This window comes from Carassius auratus, chromosome 15 (genome assembly GCF_003368295.1).
Source record: "Carassius auratus strain Wakin chromosome 15, ASM336829v1, whole genome shotgun sequence".
Taxonomy (NCBI): domain Eukaryota; kingdom Metazoa; phylum Chordata; class Actinopteri; order Cypriniformes; family Cyprinidae; genus Carassius; species Carassius auratus.
The window spans coordinates 1,456,912-1,480,335 of NC_039257.1; the positions used below are offsets into that span (position 1 = coordinate 1,456,912).

The 23,424-nt window shown below is 36.1% G+C and overlaps 1 protein-coding gene across 2 annotated transcripts in view; it reads right to left on the reverse strand.

Moving 5' to 3' along the window:
* Window positions 1-17,625, reverse strand: part of LOC113114651 (leucine-rich repeat and fibronectin type III domain-containing protein 1-like) — a 680,315-nt gene extending 662,690 nt beyond the window's left edge. For both annotated transcript variants that reach the window (XM_026281558.1, XM_026281559.1), the window contains exon 1: window positions 16,649-17,625. The gene's annotated coding sequence lies outside the window, so the exon portion shown is untranslated. The remainder of the gene's footprint in view (window positions 1-16,648) is intronic.
* Window positions 17,626-23,424: the final 5,799 nt, after the last annotated feature.

The following is a 23,424-nucleotide window of genomic DNA, read 5'->3' on the forward strand; positions in this document are numbered from 1 at the left end:
ATCAGGGATGCGTTAAAGTGGACCGGACTGACGCTAAATTTTGTTGACATAATAAGCTCCTGACATTTAAATTCTCTTAGCCTGTGCTCGCAAGAACCCCCGGCGGGAGAAAACCGCTTCAGTGATCTGCTGAAAACCTGTTTTCACCTTGTGAGGCCGGGCCACTTCAGACCTGCTCCAGAGTCAACCAGGCGAGAAAGTCTTGCTCCGAGCTGATAGAGGATGATAACGGCTTGCCACCGTGACATTTAAGTGTTGTTCTAAATGCAGATGTGACCACGTCCCCAGATAAACCTGTGTCAGATCGGGTCTTGAAGAGAAAATCCAGCTCAAAATCCACATTTTGCCATCAGTTACTTACCTGAAATGACTTTAATTCTGTGAGACGTGATAGAAGATATTTGTTCAGTCTCCAGTGTTCTTGAAAAAAATAATGCGTTTTTGCTCTGAAAATTTAACTTCCCTCTATATTCTCAGTATATGATATTAACTGAGCCTTTTTAATAATCTGTCTATAGTTTCAAGAAACTATTCAGTTTGAAAATGTTCAGATTATTATTTCATACATGAGGATTTACAGTGTTGAATATCACTACCGTCTCCAGCAAAGGGGGCTTTTATTTTTGCATTTTCTTTGCATTTAACATTTCTAAGAGCAAAATACTGACATCACCTATTCTGCATGACATATTTTATAGTCAAATAGATATCTAATGAAAACAACTATGCTCAGTGGGATCTGATTTAGACGATTGTGAATCAACTGACTGCTGTTTCACACCAGATCGGAGCATTTTCATTTAGTAGAAAATGCACTGATGAATCGTTCGCAGTAAGATCAAGACGACGCATTAAGAATCCATCGTAACACACATTATCATGCGCGAGTAATGATGATATTTATCTGCAATACTTTCAGAGCTCAGGTTTCCAGTTGGTGCCATTTACCTTGAATCTCTCCATAGTAAAGGCAACATTCCTCCTGCATCCAGAGCATCCGATCAATACGAGAGGCTGCAGAAATGCTGACGACAGCGTTTGTGTTCTAGCAGCTGAGAACTGCAGATCTATAGTGATGTGAAACCAGATCCCGGTTTGAGACATAAAAAGAGGCCGGGAGAATGGTTTATGTGGGGAAGTTCAAAGACATCTACTGCAAACACAAGCGCGGCACTTTTCATTGTTTTAGAATGAAATCCACCTGCTGTTATAAGAGGAATTGTACCACTATTGGATGGACACTGACAACAAAACAATCCCAGATGGGTAAAGTTTGTGAAGTTGGCTTGAGAAAGCCTGTTCTGAAAGTTTGGAGCAGCTGTAAAAGCTTACAGTTTGAAAGTTTAAAGAGGCACGTGTTGATAACATGATTTAACACATTGCTAAGGCTGTGTTTACACCTGGCATCAACATGCCATCTGATGTTGTCCACATATATATTGAAAAGATGAGTGTAAACGAGCTTCTGATTGGAGTGTTTTTCGATCAGCGAGTCCTGCTCCAGAAGTAGACGAGGACGCAGTGTAATGTGAATGCAATCCAGCCATTTTTGCGCTAACATTTTGTTAACAAGATTAGTATGTTGACATGTTTCTAGAATGATTAACATGTTGCTAGCAAGATGAACATGTTGTTAGCATGTTGCGTGCATAATCAGCATGTTTCTAGCATGATTAACATTGCTGGCATATTTCTAACGAGATTAGCATGCTACTAACAAGAATAACACGTTAATATGTTTTCTAACAAGATCCTGCTAGAAAGAATAAAATGTTGTTAATATGTTGCTAACCTGATTCTAGCATGATTAGAATATTGCTAGCATGTTTCTAACACAATAACTACTAGCATGTTTTTAGCATGGATAGCATATTGCTAACATGTTTAACACGTAAGTATTTTGGCAACACAATTTTAGCACAATTAGCATACTACAAGCATGTTTCTACCACATTGTTAGCATGTTTAGCTAGTTTTTAGCATGATTAACATGTTGCCAGCATTTTGCTAACGTTATTAACATGTTAACTAGTATGATTAATATGTTGTTAGCATAATATTAACATGTTGTTAACATGTTGTTACCATGTTTCTAGCATGTTTTTATATGATTAGCATTTGATAACGTGTTTTATGTATGCATGTTGTTGGCATGTTTTTAACATGACTAGCATGTTGTTAGCATACATTGCTAACATGTTTAATATCATGAAAACAATAAAAGAAAAGTATACCATGCTTTATTCAAGGACAGTCATTAATCTTTTCTAATGATAGACAGTTAAACAATCTCAGTCTTAGCATAAAAAGTTATGACACCCTCAATGAAAGTCTATGGGACTGATCTTCCATTTAACGAAAATCTGATCAGTTAGAAAAGATATAGCAACCCAAGTCAGACCAGTGTGAAGGTCTGGTGTGAAATGCATTTTAAATTTAATCTCAAAAGAAAAAGAAGAACAGTAGTTCAGTAATGAGTGGGTGTTGATAATATAGAGTACAGGCCACAGTGATGATCATTTTCAGTTTGACGCGGACAGACAGACGTGCTTTATTGATTCTCAAGGGCAATTTAAGGTAGTTACGATTGCATTCCAAACTCTAAGATAATAAATCAAAGTCTAAAGGTGATAAAAAAAAAGCCTTTCGAAAGCTAATGAACATGGAGCGTGAACAGCGAGAGTGGCAGAGGTCCAACACAGACCACTGATTTAGCCCCCATGCTAATGGCAGTGAACACATCAATCACGCTGTCTGCCGCAGAGGCGGACCAACAAATGGCTGTTTGGAGCGCTCCATCATCACGGACATGCTGTCTGCTGTCAGATCTTCCACTCAATGGCGGGTTTCAGCCTGCAAACAAGAGCTTACGGCTACCGAAATGCACATTTCCTTCCCTCGATGATAGCTAATCTGTGTCCCGCGGGACTGTGTGTGCATGCAATGTTTTTATTTCATTATTTGTTGTCTGTCTGTTTCCGTCCTTTCTCTTTCAGTGCCATTTGCGCTATAAATGGATTTCTGGCTTTTAAGTCGAGTCGCTCTATGCTAATGCTCTCCAAACCATTCAAGCTGTGCTTTCCAAAAAGTAGCGCTTAAGCTGCTTGCGCCGTTACATTAGGACGCTTTTGAAATGATTATGTCTGATTAGATTGGCATGGAAGCTGTGGCACGTTTAAATCTTTGGTGATCTTCTTACATCATGCAAGCTGTGAGTGGAAACTAAATACAGTAAATCACTTGGAAAGAATCTCCAAGTGGCTTTCTACATGAAACCAACAGAAACAGATAGGAAGGACAGACTCAGAATGAAAACAACTACTACTGCCAACAATTCATCACTGTATGTTACTCCAAAGAAGAAAATTGGCTTACCTCCATAATCTTTCATCGTTCCATAACTTGCTCCGCCTCTGAAATTACTTTACTTTTCTTTTGACGCCACCAAGCTTATATTTTTTAACCAGATGTCAAATACACAATCCAATTAAGTCTTTATTGATTCAATCCAGCCCCAGCATTAATTTCTTTCTAAATATCCTGCTTCATGTAAGATTACAGAAGTCAAAGCTGTTTAAAGTTGGTTTACCATTTGTTAAATTGATTTATCAGTTTTGTATCAAATGTTTAGTCAATAGTTGGCATACAAACTATTAAAACATTTTTGTTAACTGAAATTGAAACAAAATAATACAAATAAAAGTTAAAAGTAAAATATTCTTAATATATAAAAATTCAAAAATGTTGAATTCAATAAAAAAAAAAAAAATATATATATATATATATATATATATATATATATATATATATATATATAATATATATATAATATATATATATATATATATATATATATATATATATATATATATATATATAAATACATAAATAAACAAAGAAATGTTCCCTCGGTAAGAAACTGAAATATAAATTCAATAACTAAAATTACTTAAACTGATATAAATATAATTTGTATAATTTGTTTTTATTTGTCTTTAAAAAACTAATAAAATAAAAAATACACATAAAATTACTTAAGCTAAATTAAAAATGTAATAAAGAAATGCTCTGAAACACTACAGGGGGCAGATGTGAGATAACTGTAGTTCTGCTCAGGAGGAAATCTGAGTATCAGGAGATGTCAGGAAAAGGCTCTGTGTAATGTCTTTACTGTCTAAAAGTCACTGTCGTTTGTCTGCTTTTCATAGAAAAAAATCCTCTTAGCTTTCTTCAGATGCTTACAGGGTGGCAGGTAATGCATTCAAGACATTTCAGAGAATGACGATGTTTAAGTTTATTAGGGTTTACGGTCAGTTTTCGGAGCTGGAATCTGACTGTAATCCATTACAATGACCTCAAATCAATAGTACAGCGCAACATGATCCCATCATCTCTCTTAACACCATTCCTTCTGTTACATCACCATGACAATCCCTTATCTCCGTAGCAACATCACATCCTCAACACAGCATAATAGCATAACACCTCCCGTATCACCACGACAACATCACTGCCTCCGTACCATCCAGACATGGAGGAACATTCTGGGTCATGTTGGCTACTAAAGACCCTGGTCCAAATATTGATTATTGTATGTAGACTGAGGAATAGCTTATCCAAAATTTTAAAATAAGATGAAAATGTCCTCTTCCTCTGGCCGTCCAAGATGTAGGTGAGTTTGTTTCATCATCAGGTTTGGAGAAATTTAGCATTGCATCAGCGTCTCATCAATGGATGCTATGCAGTGAATGGGTGCCGTCAGAACGAGAGTCCAAACAGCTGATAAATACATCACAATAATCCACAGCACTCCAGTCCACCAGTTAACATCTGGAGAAGACAAAAACTGCATATTCGTAAGGCACAAATCCATTATTAAGACATTTATAATCCAGCCACATATTAGTTTAGAGCGGTTTTGGCTTGTGACAAACGCTGCTTGATCTGTGCAGATTTCTCTCCTGATTCAGACCAGAACACTTTTTCACTGGAGAAAGCATTATTATGGGTTATGGACTCTTATTTTAGTTTAAAACATCTTAATTCTAGATTTGTTTCATCTTTTGTCTTCTACAGATGTTAACTGGTGGACTGGAGTGCTGTGGATTATTGTGATGTTTTTATCAGACTCTCATTCTGACGGCACCCATTCACTGCAGAGCATCCATTGATGAGCAAGTGATGCGATGCTTCATTTCTCCAAATCTGATGAAGAAACAAACTCACCTACATCTTTGATGACCTGAGGAAGAGGACATTTTCAGCAAATTTAAATTTCTGGGTGAACTTTGCCTTTAAATTCTAATTTAATCTCATAAATAAAAAGGATAATTTAGATTCAGAATTTCCCCCAAAAGAAGTCCACAGTGTGACATTTGACAAATGTAGACTCAGCTAGAGCCCTGATATACAATTTTCTGACAGATGCTCTCAAGTCTAAAACTAGCATCGATTAGAGACATGTTTAGTCAGGAGTGAGAGGGCTTGAGCTTCTCTACTGCAGGCCACATCTAAATGGCTCAGCACTAGTTAACATTAAAACGTTATTAATCAAACAGAAGCACCTTGGATTTTGTCGCAGGCTGATAAATTGTCTGCTTCGCCTGGAAGATAGTGGGCAAACATAATCACCTCAATGATTAGTTTAGCCTTACAAGATCTACAATGTGTTTAAAAAGTTGTTAGCAAACAATAAAAACAAAAGGTTACTTCTTTTGTGCCGTGGCAGCAGTGCTGAAAAATCGTCCAGATTGTTGGCGGAACGTGGCGGAGTGGAAATGCTAAATCAGCTAGCGAACCGCAGCTGGAGCGTTGGATACAAACGACAGTCCTGATTGATGAGAACGCTGGGAAATGTTCAGCTATGGCACAATAATTGATTATTCGTTTGAATCAAAGACACTGTTGTTGTACAATCAATGCATTTGGTTTCCTTTCAGAGTACATTAAATGCTTCTACATGCTTGATCTCGCACCAATTATGCTAACATCTAAGGTCATGAAAAATGATTTAGTGATTATTGTGATTTCATTTGACCTTCCATCAAATTCAATAGAGTTTTTAGATCCAAACCGCATTATTAGAGTCCAACTCTGGCTTAAAAGAAGGATTAAAGCAGAATTAGCTTTGCCAGGATCGGTCAATTTGATATAGAGGTTCATTCGGATATGAATTTTAATCCAGGATTTTTCAATTTGACATGCAGGTTCTGCCAGGACTGTTTTTTCGTGATATAAACGTTAAGCCAGGACTGGTGAATTTGATTTAGAGGTTCAGCGAGGATTGGTCTGTTTTATATGGAAGCTAAACCAGCACAGGTCAATTTAATTCAGAGCTTCTGCTGATACGAGGCTCATTTGGTTTTACTACCAAACCTTAATACATTCACAACAGCACTCGTCTTTTGCTGTGGATTAATTCTAGTAGATGTGAAGAACGCAAGCTTCTTGCTAAAGGCAATTACTGGGGAGACCAAGGAAGAAATTATTTATACAACAACAGACACATTTTATGCCATCAATAGCAGTTCATTTACGCAGTTTAATCATTTAAGTAAACCTCTGTTTTGTAGAGGGAGTCAAAATTATATTTTCACCTTAGAGCCAAATTACAAGGGGTGAAATTACTTTAGAAAGATGGCTGTATTATGGCTATTTTTAGATAGCGATTGTAGCTACATTATTAAAATCAGTTGAATTTAGCAATCTTTGTTGCATTGACAACCATACAAAAATGGGGAAAAACACTTGTGTTTTTTTTCCAGAAGTCTGCTTACTTGTAACTCTTCAAGTATTAAATATATCTTAATTTCCCTATATATTGAAATTCTTCACAGACTTTTCGTTTAGTACCTTCTTTATTAAGACCAGTTAAGGTTCATTTTGAGAGATGCTTGGATTTCAACTTCACTCTCAAAGTAATTTGTTAAATTGCAAAAACATTTTGTGGTCAAAAACTAAATATAGGGCACTTTGCATTCAGCTGGTACTTTTTTTTCTATTAAAATAATGTAATATCTAATGAAACAAATAATGCTGAAACTAAAAATGTAACATGTTACATTTAAGTAAACCTCTGTTTTGTAGAGGGAGTCAAAATAATATTTTCAAATTACAGGGGGTAAAATTACTATATTTATACGGGCACTTTGCATACAGCTGGTACTTTTTTCTGTTAAAATAATCAGTAACAAATAATGCTGAAACTAAAAATGTGTATCTTTTACCCCTAGCAAAACATTTGCATAGAAAATATCTGTCAAAAAATATTACATTTCCAAAGTTTGTGTTCGCCCAATTAAAGAAGTATTAAATACTCTATATATCTAAATATATACAAATTTTGATTATTGACAAACTTTTCTTTTTATTTTATCATTTTAAACTCTCTGTATGCTTCATTCTAAGAGATAGCGGGATCTCAATGCAGACTTTTGTGCAAAACATTGAATTTTACCCATTTTTAGTGGCCAAAAACCAAATGTAGGTCACTTTGCATACAGCTGATCCTTACTGTATTTAAAGAGGAAAGTCTAAAGAACGAATAATGTTGAAATTAAAAATGTATCTTTATTCTTTCACAAACATACTTTACACATTCCTCTTTAAAAGCATTTGATTACTGTTTATTGAAAAGATACAGCATTTATTTCCATTCTAAAAGCCTTTAATGTGGCTTTTGATCAGTTGAATGCATCCTCGCTGAATGAAAGTATTAATCTTGTGAACTATAGTGTATCTCACTCCAGTACCAAACAACTCTGAAAGCAGCTCTAGTGTGAAAGCGCCCTCGGTTTGAGCCGGATTGATTCTGGTGGAGTCCGTGAAGTGTCAGGGACAGATGGAGGTTGAGCCGGACTTTCACAGCCAAAGTCACTCGCCAAACACAGACCCGTGAGAGAACCGTCTGCATGTAGGCCACATTTTATATGCATATCATCTGCCACTGATACGACGGTCAAATGACATAAATTTAGAGATGTTCCTGAGTTCAGAATCTTCTGATGCAGATGAGGAATGTAATTAATATTTCTTAAAACAAGAGCTCTAGAGCAATAATTTGGGTTTCATTGGAATTAAATCAAGGAGCTAATTTGCTTCTCGTGCGCTTGGGAAATGAGATGATGAAAGGCTGAAGGAATGAATGAAAGACAGAGGAATGAAATGAAATGAGTGTTTTCTGCCTGAAGAGGTGGCGGTCTCTAATCTTCTGAGACTGAACCTGAACGGACCCCAAACCAGCGTGTTGCAAACAATAACAGTGAAAATAACTAAACTCCAGGCCTGGAGTAGTGTCATTTTCTATTCATTACTTCTGTCGGTCTTAATGTTTTCCATCAGTCTCATTACCAGGCAGGTTCAGCTCTCTGTTTCAGTGCAGATGTGAGTTTATGATGTTATTCGGTCCATGTTAGATGTTAATGATCCCGGTTCATTACTTCATTAGGGGTTTGTCCTCTATCATCTAATGGCGTTACATGGCTTTTCACACTCTGTTCTCTGTTCCTGTCGCTTTATCTCTCTCTTTTACCCCATTTCCACCAAAATCAAGTATTTTTCTACACTGTCTTGGATGTCAATCAAATTGAATTTTTATTTGTTTTTAATACTTCATGCAAAAACGAACAAGTACATAAACTTATTGCCCTCCCCAATTTACCACTGTAAGCCTATGATCCTGAGACAATGAATTTGGGCAGCTGAAAAAAGAAGTTTGGTAATTTGAGTGAAAAAATGGAATATATCACAAATTATTTCAAACTTTTGACAGCCTTCTGACCCATAAGAGGGTATTTCTCAATCATTTACCGATAAAAGGCTGGTCAACCAGGGACCATCTGTGTGTGTGTGTGTGTGTGTGTGTGTGAAATAAGCTTATGCTGCAGCTTTGATTAGATTCAATCAGTTCCAAATGTTCCAATCAGATTTTACAGTTTTCAGCAGTTAAAATGTAATTAAAATGGATTTAATCTGTTGATGGTGTTAAAAGGTCAATTCACATTGACCCAACAAACAGTAACCAATACCAACTAAGCCCAACCAGCTCCAACAAACCCAAAGTTCTAATGTTGGCCATTGGAACCAAGCTCCACCAATCAATGCCAACCAACACCAACCAACTTCAATCAACTCCACCCAACCCAACCTGCTAATGTTGGCCATTGGAACCAAGCTTTGGCATCCAAAGCCAGCAAGCACCAACCAGCGCCAACCAACACCAGCCAACTCCATTCAACTACAAACAACTCTAACTAGGGTTGCAAAGGGGTGGACATTTTCCCATCCATTTCCAGAATCTTTCCCAAAATCCCTGTAATATTCCCCCAAAAAATCCTGTAAAGTTTCTGGAATATTTCTGAAATTCACTGGAAATGTTCCATCTTTTTGCAACCTCATCTCCAACCAAATCTAATCAATTCCATTAAACTACAACCTTCTGATGTTACAAACTTCTAACATTGTGGCAATGTGAACATATTAACTGATGCTTTCACTTTGACAGACCTAATTACTTTATGACCTGCTCACAAATCTAGCACCTGAAAGATGTGAATACATATTTTACCATTAAACTCAGTATTTTAATGGCATTATGAAGAAACACTAAACCAGACACCAGTTTTGGCATCCTGTTGGGGGTCATTAGGGCAGGGCCGATTGCCAATGGCTGACAGACAGCACAATGTTAAGCTGACATCGTGATTCAAACCCACACCCCCACCCCTGCCAACTCTCACACAATCTGTCGCATCCCAGTTCCCTGTTTGGAAAGGAAATGAAGTATAGCCTGTACTTCCATGTACAGTAATGCAACAGGCTACCGCTAGCAAGCGGCTAACCTTTTATTGACTCCGTAGAACAAGTAATTTGTGTTACGCTTCGGGCACACCCCAACCTGTCCATCACAGTGTTTCACGGTAGACATCGTCCGATGCCAATTTGGTAGACATCACCCAACCCTAGTGGTCATAGAGAATCTCTTCCATTTTTTTCTCGCTCCTCTGATTTAAGGTTTTCCTTTAGGAAATATATGTGTGTGTCAAGGCGAAGGTGTTTTTCATCCGCTCACGCTTATTTCCACATGAATGGCATTTATGACAGGCGTGACACACCCTGCGGATTGGTGAGGCTCATGGACAGATTGTCTCTCTCTCTAAACCGCCTGCACTGACAGCTCAACAGCTCGACACACGTGACTCTATCACATTTCTTCAGCATCTCATTCTCTCCTTATTGACCTCCTGTAGCTCCCTACCATTCCCTCCTTTACTCCTCTCCTCCAAGTAGTGCAGGGTGATGTGACAGCATATATGCTGTTTAACAGTATACATGTCAACCAGTAGAGATTTATAAAGCAATATATATGTATGTATGAAATCCAATTTTAATGTAAGCAGTGTTCATATAGTTAACTAAAACAATAAAATAATATTTTTGTCACTTGAAATAAAATGAACATTTGTTGAAATAAAATATATATATATATATATATATATATATATATATATATATATAAACAAATAAAAAATATAAAAAATTCCTAAAAACTATACAGGCATTAACAAGGCTACTAAAAATGAAAGCACACTAAATTACTACAATTTTTATTAAAATTAAAATGTGAACATAAAATAAAAATTATTAATCTAATTCAAAATAACAACTATAATGTTACATCAGTTATACTAAAATAAGAATAGATGAAACAAGTTTTAATATTGCTCACACATAATGTCTATTACGTCTATTATATAAACTTCTTGACATTTGATTATTTTCTCCAAATAAAAAGAGAAAATAATCAAAAAGGTGAAGGATTCAGTTTAGTCCACAAATAAAAATCACATCTAACATTCAACAGAAACTATAATGGAATATCAATAATACTAATATAACAGATAATGCAACTGAAGTTGCAATATTGCTTATACATATAAATAATCATAATAATAAATACTTATAAATACCAGTTAATTATTAAAAAAATCTAGGCTAAATAATTTCTGAATTTAATTTACATCAACTACATGTTGCATGTATAATTACTCTGTAACATGAGACACGCCCACCACAACCTCTGAGCCAATCGCAGGACATCTGTCAGACTGAGTGACGCATGACAGTTCTCTCACATTCTCTTGGCCATGTCACAATGCCTTTTCAAAAGTGTTCATCTGCAAACAACTCGTCTTTTCTCCATCTTAATTATACGTCTGTCTTGCCATCGCCGCAGGACAATTCAACGTGTCCCACAGAACTTTTAAATTATTCCTGAAGAGAAGAAGCTCTGAGGCAGAACATGTAGCTTCGGCGACAGAGACTGACAGCACGCGAGTTATCAAGCCACTGCAGACTTCTGTTACAGCCATGGGGGAGTTTTAAAAGCATGCGCTCAGAATATCTAAAAGGCCTCGGCTATCTGTCTCTGCATGCATCTGAAATAACTGTTAACCCTCCGCGATTAAGACGGAGCTGTGGTAAACGACTGGCGGCCATCTGATCCTTCTCTGTCAAACTGCACTCCATATGCTATTACACGGCTAATGCTGCATGCTAACACAGGCCGCAGGATTTATCTGATATTATCTCCCTCTTATCCGCCGCTAAAAGCGATTTTTGCTCTTGCACAAAGAAGCTTAGAGCGTTCTCTGATACCTCATCAGCCAATAACCAACAAAGATAAACGCCTCACCTTCAGACAGCAGTAATGTGAATACAAAAGACTCGGATCGCAGAATTATGACCTGGAGAGAAGATCGTCGAGGGGTCACTCTTCAACAAACCTGATGTTTAGCATTGATCTTGTCATTATAACATTGAAGGAGCGATTCAAACCAAATCTAGACAATGCCAGATTATCACAGTAACCATCCACAACATTATAGCAAGCTAGAAACACTTTAGAAACAGCAAAACATTCATTCAGAGCATCCAAGCAAAACCACCCACATTTTCACACTTTTATATCCTCAAAAAACACTCACAGAAACCATAAACCTTTAGTATTTTTAGCAACTTTTTTCATTTACCAACCTATACAGTATATTTAAGAACTAGGGTGCAAGACTATAGAATAAGATAAGACATAAATAATTTAAACAGTTCTGCACTTCTGAAATGACTTTTCTTTTAGGCTGATGTTCTTGAAGCTGCTTCTCTCTGGAAAAATAATATACGATAAATATAAAAAGTTCATTTTCACAATCCTATCACCATATTAAATAGTTTCACCATTGATAATTTCCCCAATCAAAATATGCTGTTTTACACAGAAATGCATCACATTAGAGAACTCAAATAATCTGAATCTTATAAAAACTGTCAAGAAATGTCAAAATCATGTTAATCATAAGGAAAAACGTATTTTACCAATATTTAATTTTATTGTGTATTTATATTTGGTCGAGAAATAATGAAATCTGGAGGTAATAGGGTTTTTTTTTTTTTTTTTTTTTTACATTTATTTCTCATATTTACAACTTTTTTCCTGCCATGGAATAAAAAATAAATAGACTTCCCTAGCAACCGCAAAAATCTAAAAGTTTTGACTTTTCTTCTCAGAATTGTATATTTATAACCCATAATTCTGCATATCTCACAATTCTGTGTTATTAGTATTTATAGTAATTTTGTGCATACTGTATATATTTAAATTCTGTTTATGTCTCCAAATTCTAAATTTATATTGTCCAATTCTGTATTTATATGGAATCGACATTTGCGTGCAAAAAGTCAAAATTGTGAAATAAAAAGCTGCAGTTTTTACCTTTTAATTGTTATGCAAATAGAGTCACAAAAACAATCACCTGGCTTAATTTTTTAATTCTGTACGATGTATTTTCTCTTGATTTTGTGTTGAAATATTCCCACACATTTCACTGCGGGATGACTTGTCTTGGTAATTGAGTTCTGTTCACTTCAAATGTATTCAGTCCACTGCGAATGAGACATGACAGAAAAGTTTCTATACCTTTGTGAATTTTCATTTCGAGTCATCCGTACACAGCCTGTAATGATTCAGGTGCTCATTAAGACGTGATCTAACATCAGCCTCTCTACCCAGCGTCTGACACGAAAGCAGGAATGGCTTAATTAGGCCCAAACCTGAAAGAAATGACGCAAACCAACTAACTCCATTAGTGTCGCCGACAGTCTCTATGATACGTTAACGCTCGGTTAAACTCCACACACACACTTAGACGAGCGGTAGACCAGGAGACATGGCAAAAACATGCCGTGTCTGAATTAAACATGATGGTAACACAATCTGCGTTATTAAGCCCAGAGGCTGTTTGCGTAACACAAGCGGAATAAAATTATCCTTTATCGAAACCAGCCCAGAGCATTCTACTTATCATTCAAACTGAATCTAATATGCATGTCTGTGAACGGGATAATCCATATCACCAGCATTAACCATTTACTGTACTACCTGCAGAGCGTCAACCATCCCGTGAGGATCTGGCAACAGGATGGGGCCCGAAGCATGGGTTAGATCGCTTAAATAATCCAGCTGTCGCTAATCACGTGTGTGTGGTGCATTTCAGATTTCTTGCTGAATCTCTGAAGAACCGCCGAATCCATCTGTTTCGGTTCCGAACTGGCAACCAATCATGATCAAGTTCTACGTCACATGATCGCTGCTCAGTGCAGTTTGGTGGCGGCTGAACAAATGGCACATTTCATCAGGCTTCTGTTTACATGGTAATTATAGTATTACAATAATAGAGCCCTCACACATCATTCCTCATGCTGGGTTACAGGAAAGAGTCATCAGAGCGGACGTGTGCTGCTGCCGGGTGAGTAATACTGAGTCAGGAGTGTTATTTGTAAAGACAAACTGGAAACTGGTGGGAAGAAAGACTGACTGATGAGACCTGAGCAACTGCTGTCCAATGACCAACACAAACAAAAAGACTTTACATACTATAAATACTACACACACACACACACACACACACACACACATATATATATACACATACACTGTATATAGATGTAATTGTTTTGTGAAAAGTTGTCTGTGATGACCAATATATTTAAAAATGAATAAAGCGAAAAAAATATGCATGCACTGCTTATTCAGTTTTTATTTATTTATTTATTTATTAAAGTTCAAAGCTGTTAAGTAGTGGACAAAGCCTTTTATTTGGAAAATGGGACATTTTAATTGGTTTTATCAATACGCTCTGACTTTTTCAGTGGCCTTGGTTACTAAAGTATTCTTTCCATTCATTATCTTCACAGGGATTTTGAAAAATCCTAAATAACGAGATCTAAGCCTTGAACCAACTGGCTGTTAGATGAATCACAACATTAATACAATGTTTGATTTGAAGCTAAGTTGTATGAAAATTGGGAAAAAGACAAAAGCTAGACATTGTACTTTTATGATTTAATGAACCGGTATCCCACTGCGAATTATGTAATCAAGCTTAAAATGACAGAAAAATATAAAACTGTTGATGCATTGTCACCGATTAGAAGTATAAAAACAGCTTAAGTTGATAACACTTAACAATAAGGTTGTATTTGTTCATATTAGTTAAACTAACAATTAAAATGCTCTTAATGTTAATTTCAACATTCACTGATACATTATTAAAATCAAAAGATGTATCTGTTTATTATATTATATTATAATATTATTTAATGGATATGAACTAACAATAAACATTTGTATTTTTATTTATTAGTGATAACAAAGATTAATAAATACTGTAACAAATAAACTGCTGCTCATTGTTAGTTGATTTTAGTTAATGCATCAAAATGTTAACTAATGGAACCTTATTGTAAAATGTTTTAAAAAAGTTTACTGCAAAATATTAAAAATCATACAGTATTTTTAGAGTAACTTGTGGCATCTACAAAATCATGCAGAACTCAAGGTTGTAAAAAAAAAAAAAAAAAGATCAGTATCTGTGGAGAAAATAAATTGGGTTTTTACTTGCAGTACCCGTTGGGCTCTATATCAATTCTGATTTGAAGACCAAACTACAGAAATGAACAGTCATTCTATTGGGCCTTTTAATAGTTCACAGACATTGAGTTGAGCAAAGAAACTCAGCTATAAAACAGCTCAGATATTGCATTAAAAAAACATTTTCAGCTCAATAAAATACTTTTGTGGCATACCATGGTACACTCTAGTGCTTTAATGGCATTTACAGTTCCTTGAAGAACCCTTTGGAAGATTTGCATTGCCCATGAGTCTCTTTATAGTGGAGAATTCTCTTCAAATTATTAAAAACTGTTCTTTTCAGAACTGTTAACTGAGAGATTCTTTGAGGAACCAAAAAATGAGTCCTATTACTCATAAAAATAAAGCTTTTTTTACTTCTTTAGTGCAAACTTATGGAAGCAGTATTGATGACTCGGTTTGGCATTTTGTTATCTAACGCATTGGCATTCACACATCTGGAACACATCCATTGCACAAAAGCCACTTTGTAATGGCAAAGCATCTTCAAATGATTAAAAATGGTTCTTTTAAAAACTGTTTACTCAAAGATTCTTTGAGGAACCCCAAAAATAGTCCTATCACTCTTAAAAAATAAAGCTTCTTCCATGAGGAACCTTTAGCATACATGAAACACTGAAAGGTTCTTTATAGTAGAAAAGGGTAATTAAGACTAAGAAAAAATGGTTCTTCTAAGAACTGCTCCCTAAAAGGTTCTTTGCAAACCCAAAAAGTGTTCTTCTATTGAATCACTTATGGAAAAAAAACCATTTGGAACTATTATGCTTTACAGTATAAACATATGGAAGCAGTAATTAATGACTTGGTTTGGCATTTTATCATCTAATGCATTGACATTCACACATTTCACGCGTCCAAATTCTATACTAGAATAGGATACTAATTCAATTCGTTCTTTAGGTGTAGTTCGTGTAGGCTGTGAGTGTGTGTGTGTGCGAGTTATGTGCCAGTGGCCCCCAGCGGCCGCTGCTCCATTCGCGTTCCCAGCCGCAGACAGACACACCCCAACAACAGCACCGGGAGCTCCGGGACTCAATCCGGACTGCGGTACCGGATCCGCTACTGTGTTTGTCTCATCTCCCAAATCATTGCTCTCCGCGTTACCGATAAACCCAACAATCCTCCTCTGTCCAGCTGAAGGAACCGTTCAAAAGCGCAACTTTGGCTTTTGAGCAAACCTTTTACATAACCTATAGCGTCCCATTTCCAAACACTGACATTTAAATGTGAAAGAAGCGTTCAAGGGAAAGTTTAATGTCTAGAGAAATCTACAAAGGTCTGCCAGAAGGTACTTAAAGAGGAAGATCAATCAACATTTTCTGACTGGCAACAGCAGTAATGCCAAATCCCATAAGTTATTTTCATCAAAATGTCGGTCTTCCGTTGATGTGACTAAGTCTTGCGATGCGCATTTGATAAACATAGCAAATCCACCAAAACACGATTTTTTTTAAAGAAGATTGCGCAATTATGTCAAGGTATCGCATCACAATCAAACAATAGCTCAATATTTGACCTCTAACGTTTGATTTATTAAACACCAAACAGGCGTTTGAGAGTAAACCAAGCGTAATCTCCAAACTGAATGCTAATAAGCAAAGTATTGAATCGTGAGTATTTTGTTGGCGTCTTAAATCCTTAAAATGAATGAAATAACTGCGTTACCTCCGTACTGGAGCATCCAAACGCCTCAAGTTCAGAGCAGCACAGAAATGTCCTGAATCTTCAGATGGATGATGTCTAAATCACCTCCTCTGGGTCCAGAGTCTCGAAACAATATGCTCACTGTATTGTATGATGCGTACAAAACGATAAACGTACGAATATGGACCAGGAATTTGAATCCTAATATGCCGCGAAATATTTAACGGTGCTTCTTAACGGTTCTTCATTCCAAACGGCTGACTCGATTCAAGCGGTCTTTTGAAATCCCGAAACATATTTACAGTTTCAGCATATATTTAATCCAAAACGTGAATTATAGCTTCCAAAACACAGTTCGATTAAAAAACGTCGAAGAATCCAGAAATGTTGATGGTTTACTTCTGAAGGAGGTCCAGTCAGACTTTTCGCCTCGCGTCGGATCGCCTCAGATAGGCTAAAACATGGCACTGTGAGGTAAAAACAGTGCGATACGGCCGTATTTAGTGAATAGACACGAAAATAATACCATTTGAGGAGAACGCGGATACAATCCCCTCAGAAGAAGTGAAAAAAGACGCAACGGACAAAGCGTCTATTCAGAAATCTCCAATCCAGTTTGCTCGGCATACAGATCAGTTTTCCAGCGTTTCTTCAAACGTTTTAACGCCAATAGATCCAGTGGCCAACGCAGAAGGGATCCCACCCACGATTATTTCATATGCGCATTTTTAACCAAACAGCATCCTGCGGGAAGCGGACGCAGAAACCGAATTAGAAACATTGGCCACCGCATTGGAGTCGCTGATGTATTGCTTTGCTCCTCATAAAGGAGCATCTCAGGACTGCGTGTCCCTCCCTCCGCCGTCAGGAGCCTCGGTAACAGTCCGCTCACGGCGAGCTCGAGACAACACTGCTCTGTCTGTATAGTGCGCGAGAGCGCGAGAGATGGATTTGCACGCGTGCCAATAGCGGAATTTCACCACCAACACAACCTACAACTTCCCCTGCCTAACACAGCCACATTTCTGCTTTGAAATTCATCAGGTATGATCCTTACAACGTTATCAGTACATATACACCATGCTCTTTCCAATTATAACACTCACTCTTTACTTAAAAAAAAAAGGATGACGGGGCTAGTTGTCACACACCTCTGTTTAGGATTGCATTTTAAACCATTTTTTATATATATTAGCCTAAATCTTGTCAATTGGAAAGCTACTGAACATTTCTACAGTTCCTTTATTGGCCAGGAGCAAACGTGTGACAACATGCCCCATATATTTTAAAAGCTCTCCTTACCATTAGGGCAAGTTGTCACAATGGGGGCCTGCCATTAGCCTCTTTTAATGGCTTAACATTAAACTTGAACATTAACTTCAGGGTTTCTTTAATAGTTTAAATGCAAATTAACTAATGATATTATTATAATATTATTAATAACATTAATAGTATTATCCTCATCATACAGGGTTATACAAATTAAAAAAGTATATTAAATAAATGATATTTTAAATATAATTTGTTTAAATTAAATGTAATACTTTATTTCAGCTAGTTGCCAAGGAAACATTTAATATATTATTTTAGTTTCACTTAAAGTACTAATATAACAAACTAAAAAAAAAAATAGTAAAAAACAATATAGACATATTTAAAATGACAGGAACTCACAACAAAATTAGTAAAACTAACTTAAATTAAAGTTATGTAAAAAAAAAAAAATAATAATAATAATAATAATAAATCTAATTCATAATATTAACCAAAATATATATATATTTTTATTATAGCAATGATAATTAGTTACTAAATTCTGTGGTGCATTGAATTTTTTTTATTTCCAGCTCAATGTATATTGTGAAGCATGCATGCATTTCACACCCATATCTTTGGTTGTTTCTCAAATCCTGCGGCGGTGAAATCAGGTAAGAAGCTGAAAATTGCATTGACGTGTTGAGGACAGACCGCCGCCTGTTGCGTGTGCAGAATACGAGTGTGAAAGAACAGGACGCTGTTTTCTCCAGACAGAGGAGGAATGGGAGATTTTGCTGAGTTTTGTGGCTAATGCAGAAACGTGCTGTTCTCCCGTCACTCAAACGCCACAGCAGCGCAGCAGGGATTCACAAATGTGGAGACATATCTAGGCCTCACACAGGGCTGGAGAGTGGGAAAGAGATGAGCTGATAGAGGGAGAATGCATGGGAGAGAAATAGAGAGTAAAGAAGCATGCAATAGTTTGCATCTGCTGAAATGTTCACATTGATGCCAAACTCTTTGCAGAAGTAGTATTAAAGAAATATGTGAATAGTTCACAGCAGGGTCACAATTAACATTATATACATACATACGGTACATACATACATTTATATATATAGCTCACAATGATGGAGTATAATGCAACCTTTCAACATAGAGCATTCAACAATGCATTGAACTGAAAATTTAAATTCAATTCAAAAACAGAATTTAGCAATTCATTGCTTTTTTTAATACACAGCATGTTGCCTCTTGATTGTATATCCAAAATTTAAATATCAGTCTCAAATGTATTTTTAATAATTAAATGTAAGTAAAATGATATTTTGTTTTATTTTTATAAATTATAAATTATATATTTATAAAATATTCTTGCACTACTAAAACTAAAATAACCAAATCTTAAATTATACATTAAATTATTAACAAATAATTGTAAACGTAATATATATATATATATATATATATATATATATATATATATTTATTTATTTATTTATTGGATAAATAAAAAAAGGACAGCAAATACACAATACCCTCTTTGAAACATCTGGAATGCAAAGGAAGTCTGAAAAAACTAAATTCAACTGTAATTTCAATTAATCTTTGCTTTAACTTTAATTTTCTCAAGTGGTCTCAGATATTTGGACTCCAATATATTTAAACACATATCACAAATGCTCAAGGTCTGAGCTAACTTAACTTTATAAAAGCTGCGGAGGATTCAGCATAACTACAGCAGTACAAGTCTTTCTGGAGCTGTTTTATAATGTCAGCACCATGGAGAGCTCCTGTTCTTCTGACACATTCAGGACCTCGGACAGCAGCGGCTCAATAGACAGACAATACATTCACGTCAATGGCAGATTCTACTCAATAACAGTTTAGTATAATAACATCCTTCTTTAAAGACTTGAAGACTTCATACAGGCATGCACTCTTCTGCTTATGTGCATATATACTACTGGTCAAATGTTTTTGAATGAATGTCTCTTGGGTTACCAAGGCCGCATTTATTTTGTAAAATAATACAGTAAAAATTGGTTTTCTGGAAACATGGTTTTCTATATGTATCCTTCAGAAATCATTCTAATATGCTGATTTGCTGCTCAAGAAATACTAAAACAACACTGAATTGTACCGAATTTAAAGCTAACAAAAAAATAAAAAAATAAACTAAACTAAAAATTAATACTAAAAGTAAATTAGTATTTTGATTACAGAGTCACAGATGCCACATTTCGCTGCATTGTTTAAATTGGCTCAATGTTTTCCTGAATCCTGACTTGCTCCGGAGAGCAACTATTTTCAATTTGCTGAAAAGGTGAAGAGTTCCTGCAGGGTTTCTGTTTCTATCAGAAAAGAAAAACCGCTCTGGTTCTGCACCTGCATCCAATCCATAATGAAGATGCTTTTTAATTAAGTCACTGTGTGAACGCAGAGCCTGGTGGCACAGATTAACATTCGCCTGATTGCACCGTATGTCTGTTTCTCAGGTCCAACTCTTCAGAATTAAAAAAGAAAAACAGCTCACTTCAAAACAGTTCACTTCTCTTTTTTATTTATTTATTCATAGCACACCTCCAAAAAGTGTGAAGCCCTGAAGGGGATCTGTGTTTGTACATAAACTGGCATGTTTCTTTTAAAAACAAGTCTCCTGTCATTCAAAACGCAGCAACTGATGCTGAATCATCTGAAGTAAAACAAAACCACACACCTTGAAACTACACTGCAGCTTTCAGCCTAGATTCCTGATAATACTTCCACATTTGTGGCAAACATGTTTCTAGTTGCAGCTGCATTTTGCCATTCATTTGAATGTCTGATCCAGTGTACAAACAGAATAGATTGCATGAATTTAATCTAATTTCATCTGGTTAACATAGGGTTTCTGCAGGTTTTATGAAGGTTTAAGACCGTTACAAATATTAGAAACAAAATATGTCTATATGTCTAGAGAGTCTTATAGATCTCCATTAACTTTAAATTAATTTTACAGCTTAATAAGTTTTGCTTCCAAACACTTTGCCAATCATTTTTAGTTTATCTTTATTCTCAAGTGTTCTTGGTCAGTATTTTACCTTGTTTTCTCACATTCACTTGAGAAGGAAAATTACTTAAAATAGTAAGTCTTGTTTTCTGGAAAACTGATCGAAATTAAATTCTTTGTTTTCATGACTATGAAAATTGTAGATTCACACTGAAGGCATCAAAACTATGAATTAACACATGTGGAATTATATATGGAATTATATACATAACAAAAAAGTGTGAAACAACTGAAAATGTGTCATATTCTAGTTTCTTCAAAGTAGCCACCTTTAGCTTTGATTACTGCTTTGCACACTCTTGGCATTCTCTTGATGAGCTTCAAGAGCTAGTCACCTGAAATGGTCTTCCAACAGTCTTGAAGGAGTTCCCCGAGAGATGCTTAGCACTTGTTGGCCCTTTTGCCTTCTGTCTGCGGTCCAGCTTACCCCTAAACCATCTCGATTGGGTTCAGGTCCAGTGACTGTGGAGGCCAGGTCATCTGGTGCAGCACCCCATCACTCTCCTTCTTGGTCAAATAGCCCTTGATGCCTTCAGTGTGACTCATAGTCATGAAAATAAAGAAAACTCTTTGAATGAGAAGGTGTGTCCAAACTTTTGGCCTGTACTGTGTATATATAAAACAAAAAATTGATAGCCTGAGTGCACTGTAAGTCGCTTTGGATAAAAGCGTCTGCTAAATGCATAAATAAATTTTTTTTAATTAAACATTTATTTATTGAAATGGCTTAGAATCTACATTAATTTGGTTAATGATTTTTATTGTATTTAAATCAGTTAAAATATGGCTAACTTGGAACAAATAATATTCAGTTAACTAAAATGTTTGAGATTAAGTTTGTTAATGTGTAAACATTTGGGCTATTTATATATTTTATATATTCAGTCAATTAGTAAGTTTATTTTTTTAACTGTTAAGAGGTTGCCATTTCATAGCTAAGACTAATACTAAGATAACCATTACATATCAACACAGTCTCACATGTTCCTAAAATTAGAAATTGACTGAAATGAGCAGAAATCTGTGAAACTCAGGAGACACATCTTTTCATGGGAGAAAGACCTGAGCATCTTTCCATTTCCGAAAATGGAGACATTGTCAATTTCATTTGTGATTAACGTTTGTGTGAATGATAAAAATGCTTCAGGTGTGTGTGTGTGTGTGTGTGCCTGAGTGTAAGGTCTCAGCAGCTTAGGATGCTGTACACTCATCTAGCAGGTTATCTTAAAATTGTGTTACCACAGCAAGAGACAGAGAAGAGAAATCACAATTGTTATCAGAGGGAATCATCGCAGTGATACATTCACACTGCTGCCATGACAACGGAGCATTCCAAAGAATTTTGATGAGCGATCAGGAGAGAGAGAGGGGTGGGGGGATGGGGGGGGGGCAAGGAAGACAATTTTTTACCTGAACTGCATGAGCAAGTAAGCCTGATTGCTATGCACACACACGCACACACACACACACACACACGCACAAACATGCACACAATCACACACACAGAGCAGTTGTTATCTGGACCACGGCACAGAAAAACACTGTTACATCTGTTGCATCACAGCGGACACTTCTGCCAGACGCGTGATTTCTGCTGGGATTATCAACGCAAACTCCTTTGAAATTATCTCTCTTTCTGCGAGAAACAGAGAAGGGACAGAAAGCAAGGAGTAGTAGTTTTGGGACTCAATCTGACAAATAATCCCTGAGGTGACGCCCTCATACTCAGAAAATGATTCATACAAAAATCAAAGACTCTTTTGTTTTAGGACATTTAGGTTAGTCTGAAGCGTGTGTCATTCGCAACTTAATATACATTTCAGGGAAATTTCAGGGAAAATTGTCAAAATTTTGCAAAGATTGTGTATTTTGGTATATATATATATATATATATATATATATATGCGCTTTAGGGATAAGACAAATAATATTACTAGGGCAAGCGTGGGTCTTCAATGAACGAACAACATCCAGAGGGCTAAGCAAGAGGGGTAATCCAGTATCCAAAAGGGTCAAAACACAAGAAACAGGCAGGAAAAAGACTAAACTATGAAATCTAGAAACTAAGATAAGACTATGAAAACTATAAACCGAAACAAGACTAAGAAAACAAACAAGGAATGGCTTGGTATTGCAGCTATTGCTACGAGAGGGATATGTGCAGAACAATACTCGGCAATGTGTGAGAGGAAGTCTAATGCTTATAAAGCATGTCTGATGATTGTGCTGTGTGTGATCAGGTGAATGTGATTGGTGCAATGGATCATGGGAAATGTAGTCCAGGGTGTACTGTGTAGTGTGAGTCTGTGTTGTGGATGATGACTTCTGGGGGTAAATAAACAGGAGTTCAATGACCGGATAATGACAATATATGTATGTAAAGTTGTATATATATATTTTCTTGTAGCTTTACACATAAAGTTGAATATATAACCATATTACCATTCAGGGGCTGCTTTTTCCAAAAGCAGCGTAAGCCTAAGAAGTT